This window comes from Pleurodeles waltl, chromosome 10 (genome assembly GCF_031143425.1).
Source record: "Pleurodeles waltl isolate 20211129_DDA chromosome 10, aPleWal1.hap1.20221129, whole genome shotgun sequence".
NCBI lineage: Eukaryota > Metazoa > Chordata > Amphibia > Caudata > Salamandridae > Pleurodeles > Pleurodeles waltl.
Genome location: NC_090449.1, coordinates 242038926 through 242066044, shown reverse-complemented (window position 1 = coordinate 242066044; position 27119 = coordinate 242038926). Strand labels below are relative to the sequence as shown.

General features: G+C 45.7%; 1 protein-coding gene across 1 annotated transcript in view; it reads right to left on the bottom strand.

Moving 5' to 3' along the window:
- The window catches only part of VWA3A (von Willebrand factor A domain containing 3A), a 541655-nt gene that overhangs the window by 440597 nt on the left and 73939 nt on the right, over nucleotides 1-27119 (bottom strand). The window lies entirely within an intron of this gene.

Here is a 27119-nt window from a genome sequence, read left to right as displayed (position 1 = left end):
GTTAAAGGCCACAAACATCTGATCAGTGATTTTAATGTCTTCCGTCTTTTCCAGACAAAAGACACATGTGTAGGTCTGGAGAATGCATGGATCTATCTGCATCTGAAGCAGGGTTGGGAAAGAATCAACAGAGAACTGACTTTTTAGGTGGAAGTCCAATGGTACTTTGGCAATAAATCTTGGATTAAGAGCTACAGCTCCTTTACTCTTTGAGAACTGGAAAAATGGCTGCTTGATTGTTAACACATCTTATTTACTTTTCTACAAGAGGCCAACAAAATAAGTAGTGTTGTTTTCTGGAAGAGGAACTTCAGCTTGTAGATTGGTCCAAATGAAGGAGCCATGAGCTGGCTTAGAACTCCATTCAATTTCTTGGAAACAGGGGGTTGCCTCCCTTGGAGGTGTGGTTCTTTCATAAGTTGTTTGACCACTCTTTGAGGAGACCATCTGCATCTTGAGATAGCCACTAGATACACCTTCACTGAGGTGTGTTTGCAGCAGTACAGGAGTTACAGATATGGCAGTAACTAATGAAGCTCCACAGACAGTGAGTTTAAGCCCTTACTCGCACAGCAGAGGCAGAATCACTTCTTTTAGTATTGGAACTTTTGGAGGTAAATAGTGCATATATGTTTGCACAAAGACATCTCTGCAGTCCTTGGGGTATTCAAGTGTTCAAATTCTAAGCAATCAGAAGCCAAACCATGAGGCTGAAGAATTTTAGATCAGGACGAAGAATTAGTTCCTTCTGTCTGGAAAGGAGTTCTAGGTGTACTTTGAGGGTGAACTGTGGACCTTTAGACAGCTGTAGTAATTCGGCATACCAATACTGCCTTAGCAATGCAGGAGCAATCCATACTTGTTAGACCTGACAGCCCCAGGCTGGTCTTCCCCCAACATTTTGCCTGCCTCCCTCCATTTTTCTGATCTCATTTGTTCTGGTTTCAGGATTCTGCATACTTTACCACTGCTGACCAGTGCTAAAGTGCTTGTGCTCTCTCCCTAAACCTGGTAACATTGGCTCATACCCAACTGGCATATTTAATTTACCTTTAAGTCCCTAATAAAGGGCTCCAGATGTGTCCAGGGCCTGCAAATTTCTGATCTGAGAGGAACAGACTTGTCATATTTGGTATGCTTGGAATGGTAGTGGGAAATCCTACTTACTTGTGAAGTTGAATTCTACCTTACTATTTCATAAATGGCACCTTTAGAAAGTAGGCATTTCCCCGTACCACAGTGAGGAACCAATGCTGCGCTCATGGAAACTGACGCATCACCTTACAGCATGGAAAGAAACAACGCATCACCTTTGCCGTGGTGGAAAATCAACGCATCGCTTTGTTTTTCAACGCATCTCCTTCTCTGAGGTCCCTCTGCATCATTATTTTTTATGCATCTCAGGTACTGTGTGTTCAAAGGATACAACTGCTTATTGTTAAGGATTGAGACTCATTTAAAGCTTTTAAAAGTGATATCTTGACTTCTGCATATTGGAGCTTTGTTGTTTTGGTCTTATTTTATTCAGATAAATATTACTATTTTCCTAAACTGGTGTGGAATACTTTTTGCGGTGTTTTCACTGTGTTACTGTATGAGTTATTGCACAAATAATTTACACATTACCTTCTAAGTTAAGCCTGCCAGCTCTGTGGCAAGCTACTGGAGGGTGAACACAGGATAATTTAGATTGTGTTGTGATTTACCCTGACTAGCATTGGGTCCCTACTTGGACAGGGTGCATAACACTGCCAACTGGAGACCCAGTTTCTAACATTACCATTTTGCATAGGTCTCTCCTTGCGTTGGTGAGGACTTCCAAGACTAGGAGACACAATCCAGGAGTATATGCAAAGATGTTAAACCAGCTCATTGCAAATTCTTCTCCAAATACCCTGCTTATAATGCCTAATGGCATACAGAAAGCAATTTTCTTTCTCTCAAATTGCTGAACTTGATCATGATAAAGATCCCAATGTGACACCAGGAGAACGTTCGACTTAGGGCATATACCGTATTGCATCAGTGGTGTGCTGTTCCCCTGAAATAGAAATGAAGTATTTTGTAGATGCAGAAGAAAGGCCTTGAGAACTAAGTAAATAGCGCTGAGATTTAAGACATTGATATAAAGTCTGTTCTCCACTTCCAATCACTAGCCTCTTGCGGTCAAGTCCTATATGTGGCGCTATGAGACCATTGATACATCTGTAGTCATTATCATCTGATAATGAGGCCATTGAAAAGGAAGGCCACTTCAAAGATGTTCTGGCATTCTCCATCAAAACAATGTGTTTCATCTGGTAAGTAACATTCGCTTTGCTTTCCCATAAATCCTCAGCTCACTGCCTAGCTGAGGCCGGATAGGCCTCATCTAAAGTCTGCAGTGATAAATCAGGGAAATGCTTGAAGCCATTAGTCCCTTTAACAACATGCTTTGCCTGACTGGAATGTAAGTGTAGTTGAACATGGTCTTCGGTAGGTTTTCCAATTTCTCCAATAGCTACAGGGAAGGAAACACTTCTCTTGTGCAGAGTCAAGGCATGCTCATAGGAATGTTATAGTAGTGTTGATGGAAGAGCGCAAGACAATTGTTGAATATTCTAGTTTTCTTTGCTGTTGAACTTTTATAAGTCAATGGTACAAGTGCAGAAATACCTGCCAGCCTTTCTTTCAAAGGTTCACTGCTATTCCTGCCTGACACTTGGTGAAGACTTATAGGGCCAACTTGAGGCCATACAGGAGGACTTTGGACTCTAGTAGATAATGCACTGTGAACCCCCAATCAAGACCCAGTGCCAGTCCACTTTCCAAATCAGTACTTGACTTCTTTCAGTATCCACTGTAGTTGCCATCAGACTTGTGAGTGATCTGTGACTGGAAAATATAGATCTGGTGAGCTCACAATATAGAATATCGGCAGCAGATAGTGAGTGCAACAACTGTGATAAAAGGCACAACTGTGTAACTTAGCCCAACTTGGCACTGATTTGTGTCTTGTGTTTGGAACAGATGCTGACATACAATGGGGTCTGCGCAGCAGCATCACCTTCGCATTGAAGGCACCAGCCTCACATACATAGCGCGATTTCATGAAACTTTAGTATGAGACTTCAGTGTGAGACCTCCAAATGGCAGCCACTGCCCTATGTAACCCCCAATTTTCCCTGTCAGTGTGCATCCCACCTTTAACAACAGGTTCAATATTACAAGCACACATTTCTGAAGCTGGGGCTTCAGTTTGGACACAGAGTGTAAAGTTTTCTTGTGTAGTCACGGTACATAATTGGACAACATTGTAATGGAGGACATGAAACAACACCCTTGGACCAGAACTTGGAAACCAGGTGTGAATGGGACACTGATGAAACCCCCTTGAGACACTGACAGAACAAGGTGAGAAACAACACCCTGAAACCTTGAGGTAACAACAAACCAGGGTTTGAAGTAACATATTGTGGAGAAGCAGGTGAATCAGAGGGTGTGACGCAACAGCCCATGAGAGAAGGAACCACACGTTGCTTAGACTTTGAATTAATTCAGAATTAGCAAGGGCATACTTTGTGGGCGAATAGTGATTGACCTTAGAAAGAGGGATCAAAAGAATGAATAAATACACTTGTCTTGCTTTAATCAGTAGGATTTCTTGCTGTCTTGATACAAACACATAATATAGGAGAATACGTTAGCAGAGGAGGCTGAGGGATCGCATCAGGGTATCAGAGTTAAAAGAATCACAACACATCATCCATATGGAGGTTGCCTGTAGAGGTTTTGAACCTTAGAAATCTTGTGTTTTGACTTATGCTTTGTTTGTGTTTTGTGCTGGACATCTCCAATCAGGGATATACAACCAGGTATATTAAACCAGTCACCAAGCTCAGAACACAGCAAACAACTTCAGGCCGCAGAGTAGCCAAGTTATTCAATCAATGTTTTGAAGCACATGTTATGTTTTTCCAGCCTTTACCTTTCCCTGTGGGACACCTGATTACCACTTTAATCCTCATATGGCCAGCAGAGGCCCAGGGGGGAGATTTGGAGTACTTATTGTATCCCTTGCACCCCTGTAAAGGCAGGCACAAAGAAATCTTGACAACAACAAAGGTTCCTACATTGGTGGTCAAGCTTTGGGACCCTTAGACTCCGATCTCAGGAGACACTGGTACCAACTAATAGGCACAGCATTACAAGTAAACTACACATAAAATGGTGGCTACACAATGGGGAGAAGCTGAGCTGCTGAGAATGACGGTAGAGAAAGGGATAAAATCTGTTCTGCCCTAGGAGTTACATTCTCATGGCAAGAATAAAGAGCAGTCAATCACTTATATGTCGGAATCGCACCCCTTTAGGAGGGTATCTCTGAGACAGAGGTAGATGTGAAGATGCTCACATCAGAGAGGATTGCAGACCCTCAATAGTAGGAACCCACATATCACAGCCCCCGTAAGACTGTGTGAGAAAACAGGGATGATTGCAGAGGCCCCTTGACTTTTTTCCCCCATCTTTCACTTTTTGTTGGTGTTTTCCTGACTCTAATTGTACTCTGGGTACTGCTAACCAGTCCCAGGGCCTGTGCTCTGTGTAAAATCAGTATGCAAATTAGGCTAATTATAATTGGCTAAATCAACCTACCTATAAGTTCCTAGTATATGGTAGGGTATGTAGGTTTAGGGTCCCCAGCATAGGTGGTGCCCCCATAGGTGCACTGCTGAGATGCCCAGTGTCATTTTAAAGGCAGGCCTGCCTTGCTGGCTGCTTTTAAATTAAAGCTACATGAAAATTCGACTTAGGAATTAAAAGTAGTTCCAAAGTCTTAAACTACCTTATTTTTACATATAAGTCACCCCTGATGTGTGCCCTATGTGCCCATAGGGCTGGGTGCCATGTAACTATAAGCAGGGACCTTATAAAATAGTTTTATAGGCCCTGGTGAGGTAAAACAGCCAAATTTGTTTTTCCTCTCATTGTAGTGAATGGCCTTCCATAGGCTAGAATGGGGAGACTTTATTTAAATTTAAAAGTCCCCTTAAGTAACACATACCACAAGTTCGGTATCAAATTAATTGTTAGAATACATTCCACAACTCTCAGTTGTGGGATTTAATATAACTTGTTCAGGTAAGGAGTTTAAAACTTTACCTGAAAAGTTGCCAACTTCAGCCCTGCAGTGTTTTTGCTGCTTTACTCTGATTAGCCAGCCTCTGACAGCCTAGCCAGGCTGCCTGGATGAGGTGTGAAGTGGCCTGGCTCAACACAAAGAGATGTGCCTGGGGAGGAGATTTTCCCTCAGCAGATGGGGAAGCAGGAAGGGGGAGGGCTGCCAAACTGGTCTTCAAAGGCAGGAAAGCACGGTTGGAGCAACCCAGCAACACCCTTGTAGGAGGCTGGACTGGCTTGTAGTGAGTACCAAGGGGTACTTGCACCTTGCACCAGACCCAGTTATCCCTTATTAGTGTATAGGGTGTCTAGCAGCATAGGCTGATAGATAATGGTAGCTTAGCAGAGCAGCTTAGGCTGAACTAGGAGACGAGTGAAGCTCCTACAGTACCACTTAGTGTCATATGCACAATATCATAAGAAAACACAATACACAGTTATACTAAAAATAAAGGTACTTTATTTTTATGACAATATGCCAAAGTATCTCAGAGTGTACCCTCAGTGAGAGGATAGGAAATATACACAAGATATATGTACACAATACCAAACATATGCAGTATAGTCTTAGAAAACAGTTCAAACAATGTATAGTTACAATAGGATGCAATGGGGACACATAGGGATAGGGGCAACACAAACCATATACTCCAAAAGTGGAATGCGAACCACGAATGGACCCCAAACCTATGTGACCTTGTAGAGGGTCGCTGGGACTATTAGAAAATAGTGAGGGTTAGAAAAATAGCCCACCCCAAGACCCTGAAAAGTGAGTGCAAAGTGCACTAAAGTTCCCCAAAGGACATAGAAGTCGTGATAGGGGAATTCTGCAGGAAAGACACAAACCAGCAATGCAACAACGAGGGATTTCCAGTCGAGGGTACCTGTGGAACAAGGGGACCAAGTCCAAAAGTCACAAGCAAGTCGGAGATGGGCAGATGCGCAGGAAATGCCAGCTGTGGGTGCAAAGAAGCTTCTACTGGACAGGAGAAGCTAAGGTTTCTGCAGGAACGACAAGGGCTAGAGACTTCCCCTTTGGAGGACGGATCCCTCACGCCGTGGAGAGTCATGCAGAAGTGTTTTCCCGCCGAAAGACCGCCAACAAGCCTTGCTAGCTGCAAATTGTGCGGTTAGTGTTTTTGGATGCTGCTGTGGCCCAGGAGGGACCAGGATGTCGCAAATTGCGCCAGGAGACAGAGGGGACGTCGAGCAAGACAAGGAGCCCTCTCAGCAGCAGGTAGCACCCGGAGAAGTGCCAGAAACAGGCACTACGAGAATGCGTGAAACGGTGCTCACCCGAAGTTGCACAAAGGAGTCCCACGTCGCCGGAGACCAACTTAGAAAGTCGTGCAATGCAGGTTAGAGTGCCGTGGACCCCGGCTTGGCTGTGCACAAAGGATTTCCGCCGGAAGTGCACAGAGGCCGGAGTAGCTGCAAAAGTCGCGGTTCCCAGCAATGCAGTCTGGCGTGGGGAGGCAAGGACTTACCTCCACCAAACTTGGACTGAAGAGTCACTGGACTGTGGGGGTCACTTGGACACAGTTGCTGGATTCGAGAGACCTCGCTCGTCGTGCTGAGAGGAGACCCAAGGGACCGGTGATGCAGTTCTTCGGTGCCTGCGGTTGCAGGGGGACGATTCCGTCGACCCACAGGAGATTTCTTCGGAGCTTCTAGTGCAGAGGGGAGGCAGACTACCCCCACAGCATGCACCACCAGGAAAACAGTTGAGAAGGCGGCAGGATCAGCGTTACAGAGTTGCAGTAGTCGTCTTTGCTACTATGTTGCAGTTTTGCAGGCTTCCAGCACGGTCAGCAGTCGATTCCTTGGCAGAAGGTGAAGAGAGAGATGCAGAGGAACTCGGATGAGCTCTTGCATTCGTTATCTAAAGTTTCCCCAGAGACAGAGACCCTAAATAGCCAGAAAAGAGGGTTTGGCTACCTAGGACAGAGGATAGGCTAGCAACACCTGAAGGAGCCTATCAGAAGGAGTCTCTGACATCACCTGGTGGCACTGGCCACTCAGAGCAGTCCAGTGTGCCAGCAGCACCTCTGTTTCCAAGATGGCAGAGGTTTGGAGCACACTGGAGGAGCTCTGGACACCTCCCAGGGGAGGTGCAGGTCAGGGGAGTGGTCACTCCCCTTTCCTTTGTCCAGTTTCACGCCAGAGCGGGGCTAAGGGGTCCCTGAACCGGTGTAGACTGGCTTATGCAGAAATGGGCACCAAAAGTGCCCATGAAAGCATTTCCAGAGGCTGGGGGAGGCTACTCCTCCCCTGCCTTCACACCATTTTCCAAAGGGAGAGGGTGTAACACCCTCTCTCAGAGGAAGTCCTTTGTTCTGCCATCCTGGGACAAGCGCTTGACCCCAGGAGGGCAGAAACCTGTCTGAGGGGTTGGCAGCAGCAGCAGCTGCAGTGAAACCCCAGGAAAGGCAGTTTGGCAGTACCAGGGTCTGTGCTACAGACCACTGGGATCATGGGATTGTGCCAACTATGCCAGGATGGCATAGAGGGGGCAATTCCATGATCATAGACATGTTACATGGCCATATTCGGAGTTACCATTGTGAAGCTACATATAGGTAGTGACCTATATGTAGTGCACGCGTGTAATGGTGTCCCCGCACTCACAAAGTCCGGGGAATTGGCCCTGAACAATGTGGGGACACCTTGGCTAGTGCCAGGGTGCCCTCACACTAAGTAACTTTGCACCTAACCTTTACCAGGTAAAGGTTAGACATATAGGTGACTTATAAGTTACTTAAGTGCAGTGTAAAATGGCTGTGAAATAACGTGGACGTTATTTCACTCAGGCTGCAGTGGCAGGCCTGTGTAAGAATTGTCAGAGCGCCCTATGGGTGGCAAAAGAAATGCTGCAGCCCATAGGGATCTCCTGGAACCCCAATACCCTGGGTATCTCAGTACCATATACTAGGGAATTATAAGGGTGTTCCAGTAAGCCAATGTAAATTGGTAAAATTGGTCACTAGCCTGTTAGTGACAATTTGAAAGAAATGAGAGAGCATAACCACTGAGGTTCTGATTAGCAGAGCCTCAGTGAGACAGTTAGTCACTACACAGGTAACACATTCAGGCAAACTTATGAGCACTGGGGCCCTGGATACCAGGGTCCCAGTGACACATACAACTAAAACAACATATACACAGTGAAAAATGGGGGTAACATGCCAGGCAAGATGGTACTTTCCTACACAACCCCCCCCCAAACGAAGGACAATAAGACTAGCCATGACCTGATGAGTCTTCATTGTCTAAGTGGAAATATCTGGAGAGTCCATCTGCATTGGAGTGGCTACTCCCAGGTCTATGTTCCACTGTATAGTCCATTCCCTGTAGGGATATGGACCACCTCAACAATTTAGGATTTTCACCTTTCATTTGTTTTAGCCAAAGTAGAGGTTTGTGGTCTGTCTGAACAATGAAGTGAGTGCCAAAGAGGTATGGCCTCAACTTCTTCAGTGCCCAGACCACAGCAAAGGCCTCCCTCTCAATGGCAGACCAACGCTTTACCCTAGGGGTCAACCTCCTACTAATAAAAGCAACAGGTTGATCCTGGCCCTCAGAATTAAGTTGTGATAGGACTGCCCCTACTCCTAATTCAGATGCATCAGTTTGGACATAGAATTGTTTAGAGTAACAAGGGCTTTTCAGCACAGGTGCAGAGCACATGGCCTGCTTCAGCTCCTCAAAAGCTTTCTGACAGTTTGCTGTCCATAATACCTTTTTAGGCATTTTCTTGGATGTGAAGTCATTAAGAGGGGCTGCAATGGAGCCATAGTTCTTAATGAACCTCCTGTAATACCCAGTGAGGCCTAGGAAGGCTCTCACCTGAGTCTGTGTGGTAGGGGGAACCCAATCAATAATTGTTTGGATTTTCCCCTGTAGTGGTGCAATCTGTTCCCCACCAACAAGGTGTCCCAGATAAACCACCTTTCCCTGCCCTATCTGGCACTTTGAAGCCTTGATAGTGAGGCCTGCCTTTTGCAGGGCCTCCAAAACTTTCCATAGGTGGACCAGGTGATCATCCCAGCTGGAGCTACAGACAGCTATATCGTCCAAATATGCTGCACTGAAAGCTTCCAGCCCTTGCAGGACTGTGTTCACCAACCTCTGAAAAGTGGCAGGTGCATTTTTCAATCCAAAAGGCATTACAGTGAACTGGTAATGTCCTCCAATGGTTGAAAATGCAGTTTTAGGTTTAGCATCTTCTGATAATTTGATCTGCCAATACCCTGCAGTCAAATCAAAAGTGCTTAGATACTTGGCAGATGCCAGTGTATCTATGAGCTCATCTGCCCTGGGTGTAGGGTGAGCATCAGTTTTGGTTACCTGGTTGAGACCTCTGTAATCTACACAAAACCGCATTTCTTTCTTTCCATCCTTGGAATGAGGTTTTGGTACAAGTACCACAGGAGAAGCCCATGGACTTTCAGAGTGTTCAACCACTCCCAGTTCTAACATTTTCTGCACATCTTGCTTTATGCAGTCCCTGACATGGTCAGGCTGCCTATAGATCTTACTTTTGACAGGCAAGCTGTCTCCAGTATCTATAGTGTGCTCACACCAAGAAGTGGTACCTGGCACAGTAGAGAAGAGTTCAGAAAACTGACCCAGGAGATTTATGCAATGGTCTTTCTGCTCAGCAGTAAGACAATCAGCCAAAACTACACCTTCCACAAGAGCATCTTGTTCTGTGGAAGAGAAGAGATCAGGTAGAGGATCACTGTCTTCTTCCTGTCCCTCATCAGTTGCCATGAGCAGGGTGAGATCAGCCCTGTCATAGTAGGGTTTCAGGCGGTTGACATGGAGCACCCTAAGGGGACTCCTGGCAGTGCCTAAGTCAACTAAATAGGTAACTTCACCCTTTTTCTCAACAATTGTGTGGGGTCCACTCCATTTATCTTGGAGTGCTCTTGGGGCCACAGGCTCCAAGACCCACACTTTCTGCCCTGGTTTGTACTGAACCAAAACAGCCTTCTGGTCATGCCATTAGTTCTGGAGCTCTTGGCTGGCCTGAAGGTTTTTACTGGCCTTTTTCATATACTCAGCCATTCTTGATCTGAGGCCAAGCACATAATCCACAATATCTTGTTTTGGAGCTTTTAAAGGTTGTTCCCAACCCTCCTTGACAAGTGTTAGTGGACCCCTAACAGGGTGTCCAAAGAGGAGTTCAAAGGGGCTGAAGCCCACTCCTTTCTGGGGTACCTCCCTGTAGGCAAAAAGGAGGCATGGTAACAGGATATCCCATCTCCTGCGGAGTTTTTCAGGGAGACCCATAATCATGCCTTTGAGAGTTTTGTTAAATCTCTCCACCAGTCCATTTGTTTGTGGATGATAGGGTGTAGTGAACTTATAAGTCACACCACACTCCTTCCACATGGCCTTTAAGTATGCAGACATGAAATTGCTTCCCCTGTCTGATACTACTTCCTTTGGGAAGCCCACCCTGGAAAATATTCCCAGGAGGGCCTTTGCCACTGCAGGTGCTGTAGTGGTCCTTAAAGGAATTGCTTCAGGATATCTTGTGGCATGGTCCACTACCACCAAGATAAACCTATTGCCTGAAGCAGTAGGAGGGTCAAGGGGGCCAACTATGTCAACCCCTACCCTTTAAAGGGAACCCCAACCACAGGCAGTGGAATAAGGGGTGCCTTTGGGGTGCCACCTGTCTTGCCACTGGCTTGACAGGTTTCACAGGACTTACAAAACTCTTTTGTGTCCTCAGACATTCTAGGCCAATGAAACAAGGGAACAAGCCTGTCCCAAGTTTTCATTTGTCCCAGATGTTCAGCTAGGGAAATGTCGTGGGCTAGAGTTAGGAGGAACTTTCTGTACTCCTGAGGAATCACTAACCTCCTGGCAGTTCCAGGTTTAGGATCCCTTGCTTCAGTGTACAAGAGGTTGTCCTCCCAGTAAACTCTGTGAGAGTCACTGACATCCCCATTAGCCTGTTTGACAGCTTGCTGTCTTAGACCCTCTAGTGTGGGACAGGTTTGCTGTGCCACACTCAGCTCCTCCCTGGCAGGCCCCCCTTCACCCAAAAGCTCAGCAGTGTCTGCTTCCAGCTCCTCTGGTGTAGGTTCTGCACAGGGTGGAAATTCTTCTTCCTCAGAAGTAGAATCCACTGTAGAGGGAGGGATAGTAGGAAGTGGTTTGCTTCTACTAGCCCTAGCTTTAGGGAGCACTTGGTCCATTGTTCCAGGATGCAAGCTTCCCTGTCCTTTTTGCTTTTTGGCCTGAGCCCTGGTTAAAGCAAAAATATGCCCTGGGATGCCCAGCATTGCTGCATGGGCCTCCAACTCCACATCTGACCAAGCTGATGTCTCCAAATCATTTCCTAGTAGACAGTCTACAGGTAAATCTGTGGCTACCACAACTTTCTTTGGACCAGTAACCCCCCCCCAGTTGAGATTTACAACAGCCATGGGGTGGTTAAGTGTGTTGTTGTGAGCATCGGTTACTTGGTACTGGTGACCAAGTAGGTGTTGTTCAGGGTGGACCAGTTTCTCTATGACCATAGTCACACTGGCACCAGTGTCCCTGTAGGCCTGAACCTCAACACCATTTATTAGGGGTAGCTGCTTGTACTTATCCATATTAAGGGGACAAGCAACTAAGGTGGCTAAATCAATAGCCCCCTCAGAGACTAACACAGCCTCTGTGGTCTCCCTAACAAGACCAACCCCAACTAAGTTACCAAAAGTGAGCCCAGCTACTCCCTTGGATTGGCTATTAGTAGGTTTGCTCCCACCACCACTGCTATTAGTAGGGACACTAGGTGTAGCAGTAGGGGTTGTAGTGGTAGGAGGCTTGGTGCTTTTCTTTGGACAACTGGGATCTGTTGTCCAATGGCCTTTTATTTTACATAAATAGCACCATGGTTTCTTTTCTTTGTTTTGATTAGAAGAGGATTTGGGCCCACCACCCCCACCAGAGTGTTTTTGTGGGCCTGATGAAGACTCATTTTTAGATTTGTCCCCACCCTTGTCAGAAGACTTACCATCCTTCTTCTTGCCATCTTTGTCACCCCCTGTATGAACTTTTCTGTTCACCCTTGTTCTGACCCATTTGTCTGCCTTCTTTCCCAATTCTTGGGGAGAGGTCAGATCAGAGTCCACCAAGTACTGGTGCAACAAATCAGACACACAATTATTAAGAATATGCTCTCTCAGGATCAGGTTATACAGGCTGTCATAATCAGTAACTTTACTGCCATGTAACCACCCCTCCAAGGCCTTCACTGAATGGTCAATGAAATCAACCCAGTCTTGTGAAGACTCCTTTTTGGTGTCTCTGAACTTTATCCTGTATTGTTCAGTGGTTAAGCCATAACCATCCAGGAGTGCATTCTTAAGAACTGTAAAATTATTGGTATCACTTTCTTTCACAGTAAAGAGCCTATCCCTACCTTTTCCACTAAATGATAGCCATAGGATAGCAGCCCACTGCCAATGAGGGACATCCTGTACAACACAGGCCCTCTCAAGTGCAGCAAACCACTTGTTAATGTCATCCCCCTCCTTATAAGGGGGAACTATCTTATGCAGATTCCTGGAATCATGCTCTTTTCCAGGATGACTATGGGGAATACTGCTGCTGCCACCATCGGTTTCTAAACCCAACTTCTGTCTTTCCTTCTCTAGTTCTAAAGACTGTCTATCCAAATCCAGCTGTTGCTTTTTAAGCTTCAGTCTGGTTTGTTCCACCCTCAACTTATTGAGTTCCCTCTCTAACAATCTGTCATCAGGGTTGGTGGGAGGGACATTCCTAGACACAGAAGTATGATGGGAATGAACAGAAGGAGACCTGTCCCTTACAGAGGGCACCCTAACAGCTTGGCAGACAGTGTAATGTGAGAGCACACCATCTGTATGATGTGACTCCACCTCAGTACCAACTATGCTAGACTGTCTAGTAATGGGCAGGCTAAGAAGTTTCTTTCCTGAATCTTTTCCTGGGGGAGTCCCTGGATCAGATTGGGAACCATTAGCTACTTTTTCAACAGATGGGGCACTTTTAGCCTTATCTTGTTCTCTAAGCATGTTAAGTAATAATTCCAAGGAAGGATTCTTCCCTACACTCAAACCTCTCTCTATGCAGAGACTCCTTGCTCCTTTCCAGCTAAGGTGATCATATGCAATTTTGGACAGATCAACATTTTGGCCTGTGCCAGACATTTTTAGAGAGAGTTAAAGTGATAGAAAAAGAAAAAAAAAGTTTGTCAGAGCTTTTTAGAAAGACAGAGAAAAAAACTTTTAAAACTTTTTAGAACTTTTAGAAAGTTTAGAAGTACTTTTCAGCACTTTAGAAAAGAGTGAAAAGAGGAAATGCTAAACTTTTTAGTTATGTGTACACACACTGAACTTGTTTTGTATATTTTTCTCTTATGAAAAGTACAATGACAAGAGTGGTAAGTAGTCTCAAAGCACTTATCCCACCGCTGCACAACCAATGTAGGAGGCTGGACTGGCTTGTAGTGAGTACCAAGGGGTACTTGCACCTTGCACCAGGCCCAGTTATCCCTTATTAGTGTATAGGGTGTCTAGCAGCATAGGCTGATAGATAATGGTAGCTTAGCAGAGCAGCTTAGGCTGAACTAGGAGACGAGTGAAGCTCCTACAGTACCACTTAGTGTCATATGCACAATATCATAAGAAAACACAATACACAGTTATACTAAAAATAAAGGTACTTTATTTTTATGACAATATGCCAAAGTATCTCAGAGTGTACCCTCAGTGAGAGGATAGGAAATATACACAAGATATATGTACACAATACCAAACATATGCAGTATAGTCTTAGAAAACAGTGCAAACAATGTATAGTTACAATAGGATGCAATGGGGACACATAGGGATAGGGGCAACACAAACCATATACTCCAAAAGTGGAATGCGAACCACGAATGGACCTCAAACCTATGTGACCTTGTAGAGGGTCGCTGGGACTATTAGAAAATAGTGAGGGTTAGAAAAATAGCCCACCCCAAGACCCTGAAAAGTGAGTGCAAAGTGCACTAAAGTTCCCCAAAGGACATAGAAGTCGTGATAGGGGAATTCTGCAGGAAAGACACAAACCAGCAATGCAACAACGAGGGATTTCCAGTCGAGGATACCTGTGGAACAAGGGGACCAAGTCCAAAAGTCACAAGCAAGTCGGAGATGGGCAGATGCCCAGGAAATGCCAGCTGTGGGTGCAAAGACGCTTCTACTGGACAGGAGAAGCTAAGGTTTCTGCAGGAACGACAAGGGCTAGAGACTTCCCCTTTGGAGGACGGATCCCTCACGCCGTGGAGAGTCGTGCAGAAGTGTTTTCCCGCCGAAAGACCGCCAACAAGCCTTGCTAGCTGCAAATCGTGCGGTTAGTGTTTTTGGATGCTGCTGTGGCCCAGGAGGGACCAGGATGTCGGAAATTGCGCCAGGAGACAGAGGGGACATCGAGCAAGACAAGGAGCCCTCTCAGCAGCAGGTAGCACCCGGAGAAGTGCCAGAAACAGGCACTACGAGGATGCGTGAAACGGTGCTCACCCGAAGTTGCACAAAGGAGTCCCACGTCGCCGGAGATCAACTTAGAAAGTCGTGCCATGCAGGTTAGAGTGCCGTGGACCCCGGCTTGGCTGTGCACAAAGGATTTCCGCCGGAAGTGCACAGAGGCCGGAGTAGCTGCAAAAGTTGCGGTTCCCAGCAATGCAGTCTGGCGTGGGGAGGCAAGGACTTACCTCCACCCAACTTGGACTGAAGAGTCACTGGACTGTGGGGGTCACTTGGACACAGTTGCTGGATTCGAGGGACCTCGCTCGTCGTACTGAGAGGAGACCCAAGGGACCGGTGATGCAGTTCTTTGGTGCCTGCGGTTGCAGGGGGACGATTCCGTCGACCCACGGGAGATTTCTTCGGAGCTTCTAGTGCAGAGAGGAGGCAGACTACCCCCACAGCATGCACCACCAGGAAAACAGTCGAGAAGGCGGCAGGATCAGCGTTACAGAGTTGCAGTAGTCGTCTTTGCTACTATGTTGCAGTTTTGCAGGCTTCCAGCGCGGTCAGCAGTCGATTCCTTGGCAGAAGGTGAAGAGAGAAATGCAGAGGAACTCGGATGAGCTCTTGCATTCGTTATCTAAAGTTTCCCCAGAGACAGAGACCCTAAATAGCCAGAAAAGAGGGTTTGGCTACCTAGGAGAGAGGATAGGCTAGCAACACCTGAAGGATCCTATCAGAAGGAGTCTCTGACGTCACCTGGTGGCACTGGCCACTCAGAGCAGTCCAGTCTGCCAGCAGCACCTCTGTTTCCAAGATGGCAGAGGTCTGGAGCACACTGGAGGAGCTCTGGACACCTCCCAGGGGAGGTGCAAGGGAGTGGTCACTCCCCTTTCCTTTGTCCAGTTTCGCGCCAGAGCAGGGCTAAGGGGTCCCTGAACCGGTGTAGACTGGCTTATGCAGAAATGGGCACCAAAAGTGCCCATGAAAGCATTTCCAGAGGCTGGGGGAGGCTACTCCTCCCCTGCCTTCACACCATTTTCCAAAGGGAGAGGGTGTAACACCCTCTCTCAGAGGAAGTCCTTTGTTGTGCCATCCTGGGACAAGCGCTTGACCCCAGGAGGGCAGAAACCTGTCTGAGGGGTTGGCAGCAGCAGCAGCTGCAGTGAAACCCCAGGAAAGGCAGTTTGGCAGTACTAGGGTCTGTGCTACAGACCACTGGGATCATGGGATTGTGCCAACTATGCCAGGATGGCATAGAGGGGGCAATTCCATGATCATAGACATGTTACATGGCCATATTCGGAGTTACCATTGTGAAGCTACATATAGGTAGTGACCTATATGTAGTGCACGCGTGTAATGGTGTCCCCGCACTCACAAAGTCCGGGGAATTGGCCCTGAACAATGTGGGGGCACCTTGGCTAGTGCCAGGGTGCCCTCACACTAAGTAACTTTGCATCTAACCTTTACAAGGTAAAGGTTAGACATATAGGTGACTTATAAGTTACTTAAGTGCAGTGTAAAATGGCTGTGAAATAACGTGGACGTTATTTCACTCAGGCTGCAGTGGCAGGCCTGTGTAAGAATTGTCAGAGCTCCCTATGGGTGGCAAAAGAAATGCTGCAGCCCATAGGGATCTCCTGGAACCCCAATACCCTGGGTACCTCACTACCATATACTAGGGAATTATAAGGGTGTTCCAGTAAGCCAATGTAAATTGGTAAAATTGGTCACTAGCCTGTTAGTGACAATTTGAAAGAAATGAGAGAGCATAACCACTGAGGTTCTGATTAGCAGAGCCTCAGTGAGACAGTTAGTCACTACACAGGTAACACATTCAGGCACACTTATGAGCACTGGGGCCCTGGATACCAGGGTCCCAGTGACACATACAACTAAAACAACATATATACATTGAAAAATGGGGGTAACATGCCAGGCAAGATGGTACTTTCCTACAACCCTCACTTCCTGCAAACCCAGACAATTAGGTGCCCCCTTGATTAGATTAGGAGAGGGCAGGAAAGGGGTGTGTTTAGGATTTTTAGCCACACCAGTGGGTGGGCTCAGCCAGATGTAACCTCCAAAAATCACTTTCAGTCACAATGGTGCTCCCTGGGATTGATTTTTGCCGCGCTTTCCAAGAAGTGGTCATCACAGGGGGAAGGACCCTGCCCCTGATTGGAGAACCAGGACCCCCCTGTTTTTCACCCAGTAGCAAGGATAAAACTGGCAGACCTGCACCCACACCTCAGATCCCTATAAGATTCCAACAAGGAAGAACTGCAGAAGAAAAAGGACTGCCCTGCTGGACCCCTGACCTGCACATGGGCACTGCACTCTGGAGGACTGCACCAGCTGCACACTTCAGCTTTATCACAAGAAGGACTTTGCCTGACTTCAACTGGTTCAAGGAGAGATTCCCTGTTTGCTACAGGTGAAAACTTACTAACCAGAGTCCCCTGCACCAACTCCTGAAGAAACCAACCAGCTGCCCAGTGGCCAAAAAGGAGATTGCGCCACGTGCATTCTGGGAGTTGTAATCTGCACCCTCAAGGAGCATCTCAGAGCTTCTGGAACCTTGGGGTGAGCTGTGGCCCTCAAAAGACCCTTAAAGAAAAATCTGGAAGAAGATCCAGAAGTTAGGAGAAGTTTGGAGAACTTTTGGAAAAAAACTCCATAAAGGGACTGACCTGCCGCTGCAACTCTAGCCGGCTTGCCTCAACCATGACCCGGCCTGACTTGCAGGTTCGTCCCGGTGAAGAAAACCTCAGAAAAAAGTGACTAAGTCCGAACGTAGGAAGTTGACCGGGACCTCCCATGCAGTGTATCCAAAGAGAGCTCCAAGGACATCGGATCAAGATTCAGGTTTGCCCCCAGTCGAAGGATTTTCACCTCGAAAAAACGACTAAGTCCGAAGGTAAAAATCTCCACTGAGGGCTCCCGCGACATGTATCCGAGGAAGAGTTCCAGGAGGTCAGATTGGACTGGCGACTTGGTCCAGCTGAAGAAAATCTCCAGAAAACGACTAAGTCCTAAGATAAACTTTTGACCAAGGCCTCCCATGGGCTGTAGCCGAGCCGGGCTCCATCGCGGTCGGCCTTAAACTTTGACTTTGCCCCAGTCGAGGAGCGACCAGATGATCAGACTGGCGCTTTTTGTTTCTATGCGCTAGAAAGCCTTAATTCTTTGAAAAGTCATCTCTCCGGTTCCCCTTACCCTTTCATAATGGCATGCTTATTCCCTCACAGTGGGTAGTAGCTTTTGGTCAGTCTAAGATGGAGGGGCATGCTACAGGAACAAAACTCCTCTGCATGCCTTTGAGAATCTGTGTCTCATGTCTGCTTGCCTGAAACCATTCCCTCTGTGTGTGAAGTAGCCACACTTCCAAGCCAGGGTGAAACTGAATTTGATCCCTCCCCTCATTCTTTTAACGAGATCTATATTCTTGTCTGGAAGCATTCCACATAACTACTGAGCCAACAAAAATCTAACTCAGAACGGGCAGCTGATCTGCACGACCTAAACCCGAGCATATCACCCCAGGGCCATATGCACTAGAATTGTAGGGGATCCCCAAGATTTGAAAATCGTGAATAATCTGATCGGCCAGGCTTGCACTGTTGGGAAATAAGCAATGGACCCAGCAAACAGTACAATGTTCAATATGTCCCTTTGACATCCAAAGAAGGCCTGCTCACGAGAGAAAAGACAAGAGAACCCAGGGAAAGCACCTACGTGGGTTGCTAAGCTTCTCTAGAACTGGGCTGAAGCCTGAACAAAGAGAAGGTTCTTGTTGCTGAACATAGTGGAGAGTAAACCCTGTGTGCCTGCAGGAGGCCTGGACTTTCAATTCAAGGAGAAGTGACCATATTAACTTCTGGGTTGAAAAGATAATGAGGACCAACATTTTTGAGGAAGAGTATGCAAGAAGAGTTGGGGCACTTTCAAGGTTTTCGGGAATATGCGGGATTGGACGTCGACAGATTCTTCCCCTTCGGTAACTGGAGACTGATTTGGTAAGTGAAGCTCTGATGATTGATGGCATTCTACTAGCACAGTTGCACTTTACACGTGCACTTTATATGTTAGAGATGTGTCTAGAATTTTAAGCGATTTTGTCATGAAAAAAGATATCAATGTTTAAAGGCACTCGCAAGAGCACTGTGGTATTTTATATGCTGGATATTAGTTTAGCAACTCCGCCATATAAATCATTCGTTAAATTTGCAATTCCCCCTTTGTGAGTGAGTGATTTATTTACGGTGAGGCTGTCAACATGAGAGGCCTTAATGCTTTTTAAAAGCATAAATCCACCTTAATGCTAGATATATAATGTGAGAAGGAGTCGAGTAACGATAATGTTTTGCTAAATCTGCTGTTTTCGTAAGGCACGTATGGACTTTAGTGTATTTATTTCGAAAGGATGTTAATAAGGAGGTTTAAATGCACTTTAACTGCTTTAAGGCATTTAAATGCATGATATACGCTGTGACTAAGGGTTGAGTAAAGATGCCGTATTTGTAATGCACGTATGCACTTATTGCTTTTTATTATGCCGAACCGCGCTATTTCTGTCTTGTTTGTTTGTGTATCCTGCTCAATAATTTTTTTAAAAAAAAGGAGAAGTGACCAAACTGCAATGATAAACATAGCCCACTGACTAGTGGAGGATGTGTGGAACAGTTCAGCAGATAACTGCCTGACAAGCAAGAGACTGCCCCATCGGATCAAGGGGAGGCCTCATCGCCTGCAGGCTGTAAACGGATGACCTTGCTAAACATGGCTCTCCTCTACTCATCCAAAATCCCAACTTCACCACTCATATGGGGACTCATCTGATGGGCAGGAGAGATTCCAGGTCGACTGAAATAATCCTTTTAGCCCAAGTGGTCCCGGGGATATGGGAATTGGAACTCTGGTCAGAAGCGCAGTGCAGGTCACCTTCCCACCTCGGGCCTGCCTCTTTCATGGCTGTTGTGGGTGTTTCTGGAAGTGTCAGTGCCCGATCCCCACAAACTCTTGATCACACCTGGTAGGGTTTGACATACGGGCTCCTCACCATAAGAGACATCAGGGGTGAATTAGCATGCTTTTCAGCCACCATCCCCTGTGAGTAGTCCAGGGCTACAGGACTCCAGACCCAGGTGGCTGTGCCCTTTGACCGAGGGCTGGACACTCTCTGGGACATTACAGGCCCGGTGACCAGAGCAACTCCGAGGATAAGGTGGTGGATACTGGACTCTAGGCGCCCTTTTGAAATTATTAATGGATTGTCTGACATGACAATATCTCCCATTAACTATATAACAGACATGCATACTTAATCAGCAAGTCTGACACTGTGCAGCCCGAGAGGCAGTAAGACAGCTCACAACTTGTAATAACCACGTGACTCCCCCTCTATGAGCAGCCGCTGCGATTTGGCATGTCCACCCTCAACAACCTTTGTGTCTTGTGAAACCTGATTATTAGAAAACCTTGCCATCTATACATGTGCTGCACAATTTTCAAAGAATAATAAATATGTCCACAAACTGTTAATAAATGAATGTTCTGATAAATTGTTGGGTTCAGATGCTTTCAGTCGGGTATGGTGAGATGTCTGATGGAATTCACCAGGAATTTTTACATAAATTCATCCAAAAATGCATACACACTCTCTACCTCTCAGTTTTTAAAGTCGTCAACAATTTTGGTAATTTTACAAAATATTGTGTTTTTTCCTCACTTAGGGCCACATGTACGTAGCTTTTTTCTTGTCGCAAACGGCCCGATTCGCCGTTTGCGACAAGAAAAAAGTATTTTGGTATGTACAGACCCTATTTCGCAACTTGGTAATTTATGTACCGAATCGCAAAATAGGTTTACGAGTCACAATTAGGAATATTGCGAGTCGCAGTGAGATGTAGGATTGTTTTGTGACTGCGGTCACAAAACAATCGCAGTTAGCACCAATTTCAAACTGCTGCTAACCCATTTGCAAACGGGAAGTGGGTCCCTATGGGACCCGTTCCCCTTTGTGAATGGAAGCAAAAATACTTTTTCAGAGCAGGCAGTGGTCCACAGGACCGCTGCCTGCTCTGAAAAAATTGAAAAGAATCTTTTCATAACAGTTTTTGAAATGCATCACGTTTTCCTTTAAGGAAAACTGGCTCCATTAAAAAAAAAAATATCTTTATTTAAAAGCAGTCACAGACATGGTAGTCTTCTGTTTCCAGCAGGCCACCAACCCTGTGAGTGCAGCCATTCCCAATGGGGTCGCAAATTGCGACATACCTCATTAATATTAATGAGGTAGGTCATTTGCGACCCAATTGGGAATAGCAAACAGTGAGAAGTACACTGTTGTACTACTGGTTTTGCCCTTAGGGCCACATATATGAACATTTGGAATTGCAATTTCCTATTTGCGATACCATGCGAATCGCAATTAGGAAATCACAATTCCAAATGTAAGAAACTCCATAGAGTTTCTTTTGCGATTCCCAGTGGGTCGCAAATAGACCTACCTCATTAATATTAATGAGGTAGGTCGCAAGTTGCGACCACTGGGAATCTTAAAAATCACAGGGATGGTGGCCTGCTGGTGTCAGCAGACCACCATGTCTGTGATTGCTTTTAAATATAGCAATCTATTCCTTAAAGGAAAACAGGCCGCGTTTAAAAAGAAAAAAATGAAACGTTTCAGTTTCATTTTTTAAGAGTAGGCAATGGTCCTTTCTTGAGAAAGGTTTTTGCATGCATTCACAAAGGGGGCCCCTTCCCCTTTGCGAATGGGTTAGCACCAATTTGAAATTGGTGCTAACTGCGATTGTTTTATGACTGCATTCACGATCACAAAACAATCATACATACCATTTAGATACTGTATTAGGAAGGGACACCCTGAGCACGCACCTTCCTAATACCAAATCGAAAACCCACGTTACTGAATCACAGTTTGGGCTCTGTACATCCCAAAAATCATTTTTCTAGTCGCAAAGGGGCCTATTCTGTGAATCGGCCCATTTGCAACTAGAAAAAAGCTTCGTACATGTGGCTCTTAGTACCTCTACCAATCCACATTCCTCTCACTTTCCACTGCCCCTTAGGCCCCTCCCATGCACCCTGCTTGTCCTATAATGTATTTAAACATTAAATGCCAGTCTAATTGTTGGTAAATCTGAAGCTCACCTCTACCTCGTTTCCCCCTAATCTTACTGACCAAACGACACCCCTGTCCAGACCTGTGCACTATGTGTGATGTTAGAAGAACAATCAATCGGGGTTAAGGAAGACAGTCTTCCCTCGTCATTAATGTGTGCATACTTTGCCCATTAACAGCACATCGAGCATGCTTGTCAGTGATACCTGTGTGTGCGTAGACGCAGAGTAACAAATCACGTACACTATGTGCTCATGCTTCTGAACTTAAATCACCCAGCTGATCATAGACTGATCGGAAAGAAGGAGGCGTGGGATCAATGGAACTGGTCTACTGTGGAATGAGTTGTGTGGTGTTGTATTTACACAGTAGTAGTAAGAATGTATTGTCTAACTACTTTACAATCACCAGTAGGTAAAAAAGAGAACACTGCGGACGCCACTTATAAAATACAAGCATATCAATTAAAAGGTTTATCGACTGAATATTTGCCAAGACCCGATTCAGGCAGCACACTACAGAACTTTTAACCCAAAATGGCTTTCTTTTGGCTGTCTCCCGCATGCAATCACCTCTTCTTCAATATAAGTAACTGGGGGAAACATGGCATACGACTGCTGACATACATTTGATATATTTAAAGTTCAGGTGAAGATTACCCCCTTTTAAAAGAGCAATTAGGGCACGGCTGTAGGTTCAGATATTCATGGCGAAATAGAGTGGTTTTAGCAGAAGTTAGGCGTGGGCAGGTACATAATAAGGGCAACATTCATTGATAACCACACAGATGACAGCTTGTGTATGTGCGTGTGTGCGTTTGAATTCATCCACTGTGGGGCACAATTTTTACATGGGAAAATTCCGAAGTGACGCCAAATTAATTTAAACTGATTTTTGGTGAGTAGGGCTGTCATAAGTAGTCTTGTCCCTTTGTGATGGAGTAGCAGTGAATCTCTACCCAGCTTGTGAGTGTTTTCTGAAGAGGTGCTTATAGTCTTTTCCCTATCCCCTGAGAGGCCTACATCACTTTCAGGCTGGCTTGTTTGGTGTGGTTGTGAATAACAACAATTTGTATTGGGCGCCTTGGAGTGCATAACTGAAAGGGTTTTGTTGCAGTTACACCCAACTGATACATGTTGAGTGAGATGCGGGAGACTTGAACAAGGTGATAGAAGCACAGTGCGTCTCGCGTGGCTATGTATAAGCAAGAGGTGTAGGGAACAGACAGATTTCTTTGTGCGTCCATGTTCTTACCAGTGTCTGGGTGGACAGTATGAAATATAGGGCCTGCTATTTATGCACCATTTGGGTCCACTTGGGTATTTGAGTCCACTCTGGGATCAGAAGTACTAAGAAATCCAAACCATTGGAGGCACGGTTAAGCCATCCAAGTGGAGCCCACCAGAAGCCTACCTACTGGAGATGCTGTTAAACCACCAAGGGAGTGATATATCAATTCCACCCACAAGAGATAGAGGGCCCACCCACTGGAGGTTCTGTTAAACCACCAAGGGAGTGCTTATTCAATTCCACCCACAAGAGATAGAGGGCCCATCCACTGCAGAAGCTGTTAAACCACCTTGTTGTATCCTCATTTCCACGCCAAACATTTCCTCCCTAGTTATATGTCCCCTACTGCTCAGCCATTGTGACTGTGGGGTAATAGCATGCTGCTGTGGGCATGGGTTGAGTGAGTGTCTGTTGGAATGCCAGGGCTGAGAAGCAAGGATGCTGCTCCCAGTGGGGCCTTACTGCTATCTTCATAACATCTTCTACCTGTAACCTGAGACTCCTAGCTTGTGAATAAATCTTATCCTGTTTCACTTACTGTTTACCCTGCATCATCAATTACCACACACCTATATCTATTCCACCCACACAAGACAGAGGGCCCACCCACTGGAGGAGCTGTCAAACCTCCTATTTCAATCCTACCCCAAGAGACAGAAGGCTTACCCACTGAAGAAGCTGTTAAACCACCAATGTAGTGCTATGTGAATTCCACCTAGAAAAGACAGAAGGCCCACTGTAAAGCTCTCTGCATTTGGCCACCGACTCCATCTTGACCACTGACTCCATTTTGTGCTTAGCTTCAGGTGCCGTCACATCGGTGGCGCAGGGTTTTTTCCACACCAAGCTTGTTTTCTACACAGAACATGTTTGTGCTCTTCTTTCTAGCACAAGGCTACACATTGTTGGAACAAAAAATGGGGGATGTGGAAGGTAGATGTGATAAGAGAGCCTCAGCCTAGGAATGTTTTCATCAAGGAAAAGCTCCTATGTCTCAGAAAAACGCATTGGGACAGGGCCGACACAGACCGAGTACAGCCAGCACTTGAATTTCATAACCTACTCAAAGGGAGGGAGAGATTGCCAGAATCATCCTCTTGCGTTTGTTTAAGGTATGTAAAGTGGGGAAGCTTGGCCGTGAGGTATAAGGAGCTTGCCTGAACATGGATGCACGGGTCGGGAAACACCTCATGTTGGGAAAACCTCCTGCCTCAGCAGTCTAGGGTTCCTTGGCTTGAGGCTGCTGGCTAGGATGAAGAGTTCAACCCCCATAGTGATGCATTTTAATTCTTAGCTATTCAGTTTGACTATATATATATATATATATATATATATATATATATATATATATATATATATATATATATATATATATATATATATATATATATCTTCAGTGCCTATATTCATTGTGGATGTATTACACCTTTTCTGTCTATCATTGTCTAACTGTTGTGAGTGTTTTAGTATCTACACATGTTTTACTGCATTCAAGTTAAATGCTCATGTTCATATTTTAGTGCGCTTTTATTTGATATCTGGGAAGTGCCTTAATAAATTAATTACTCAAACTAAGAGTGCTGTGTTCTTTGGCATCATTCCCTCTTGGTTTAAAGCAAAGCAGAACACCCACCCGCTGGAGGAGGTGTTAAACAACCAAGGGAGTGCTATAACAACTCCACCCACAAGAGATAGTGGTCCCATCCACTGGAGGAGCTGCAAAACCACCAAGGGAGCTATATCAATTCCACTCAGGAGTGGTAGCGAGCCAACCCACTGGAGGTGCTTTCAAACCACCAATGAGTACTATATGAGTCGACCTTGAGACAACATAGGCACCACCCAATGGAGGCACTGTTAAACCACCAAAGGAATTCCACTTTGAGTTTATTCAGGAGCAACAAAGGACCAGTTCATAAACACTAGAACATGTCTATGTGTTCGCAGGCACTCCAGAGCCCTCCTCCCTTACAAAACCATCCTTCCCGATGGTGAATTCATGGATTAAGTCATTCTTCTGAAATCGCTGTCCAGCAGCAATGCCAGATGGCCAAGTTGTGCAACCGGACAAATCCAAGGGAGGCCGAAAGCCAGTGGCAGCCTTCAGAGAAAGTGGCAGTAGCCCCCCTAAATTATTCATGCTGTGCCAGTCATGGCAGTTGCCACCAATGGTAGCGGGTTGAGCTTAGTTTCCTGCTTCTTTGTTGCTAAGGGTGATTGCTATACTGAGATCTTCCTATTAGAGATATAGGGCCATATGTACGAACACATTTTCCCATTGACACAGAATGGGAAAAACCCTTTGCTACATCTGGCCCATAGTAATTATCAGCAGAGTAACATTGCTAGTTTGAAAGTACATGGCGGATGCTATGTGCAGAATGGGAGCACTTTGGAAGCCCAAGTTGATGCCCTGTCAGACAGGCAAATAAAATTGCCTCAGTTGTTGTGGGGTAACAATGTACGCATGTGAGTGAGTGTAGTTGTGAATGTGATCCCTGGCATCTTGGGCCACCCATGACATCAGCTGCCAAAACTCCTGCATACATGGGGTCATTCCTGGCATGATAGTGGCAATTTCTGTCAAACTGTGGGTTTTCCTGGCATACGAATGCCCCCCCGGCATAAGGAAAGTATTGACTAGTCATTCTTGGCATATTGCGGGTTTCTTGCCATCTTGATACTAACTCCATCATGCTGCTGGTGATCCTTGACATGATGTGGGCATCAGTGGCACTATGAAATCAATCTCTGGTGTAATGGTGTAACAAGGCATATGGTGCACCTTCTCGGTATTTTATGGAAATTACTGACATAAAATGTTTGCTTCGGTATAAAACTGACTATCATTTACATATTATAAGCATCTTGTAATGTGGAGGGCAATATTATAGAATGCTGAAACCCTATGTACTTCTGGAATAAGTAAATCTAAGACGATCATAACGAGGGTTAGAAAGTATGAAGATGTATCTTGTGGCTGGCTGCCAACTTTGGGCTCACACCAAAACAAGTACAGAAAGTCGAATGCATTAACTTCAATCCAGAATTTTACTTCATGTTACAAAAGAGAAATGGCCAAATAGCCAAACTTAGAGCTCAGTTTACTGAAAAATACCTTATTGTCTCTGTAGAGCAACCACTGAATAGAGCTAAAAGAGCCTGGGGTCTAGAGTGACTGACCTATGGCAATATTGTTTACCCACGTTCCCAAAAATACTCCAGTCAGTGGAAATCCATATGTTTAGACTTCTGTCAATCTTAAAATATGAGATCATATAAATACTATAAAAATATAGGCCCATATTTATGAAATGTTAGTGTTGCCTTAGCAACATTTTTTTACGCTAAATCAGCGCTAACTTAACTCTATATTTATATTTTGATGCTAAACCTGTCTATCGTCACACTATATGAGTTAGAGACCTTTTCTGGAAGAGCCAACCCACCTTGCGTCGCATTGCAACAATGATATCCAAGGTAGGTGTTCCCTTCCAAAAAATGATGCTAGCCCCCTAGCGCCATAATTACCTCCCTACACTAATACGACGTGCACTTAGGAGGCAGAGCCACAAAATGATGCTAAGGCCCATTAGCATCAAAATTTAAAGTCTGGTCAGACCAGATGTTAAAAGGATGTTAGGCACATTTTCAAAGGGAAAAACCATGAAGGCCACCTTGGTGTCACTATTTTGGGCACATTGATGCCCACCCTAAACCCAGCATCACCACCACCCACACAACAGGGACACTATGAATGGAAGGAGCCCATCCCAGATAAGTATGCGTGCTTAGCTGTTGTGTGCCACTGGTGCCACTTACATGGGGCCCCCTGGCTGGCACTGGTTCTGTTGGGATTGTCCTGGGGACACTGTTCCCCTGTGGTGGGCATTGTGGTGTTGGTAATGTCTCCGGTCCATACTTGGACAGGCGTCATCTTCTGCCTGCTTGTGTGACCAAGAAATGACGATAGGCTGACTAGCAGCAGAATTTCAATAACGCTAATCACGCACAACAGCGCTAAA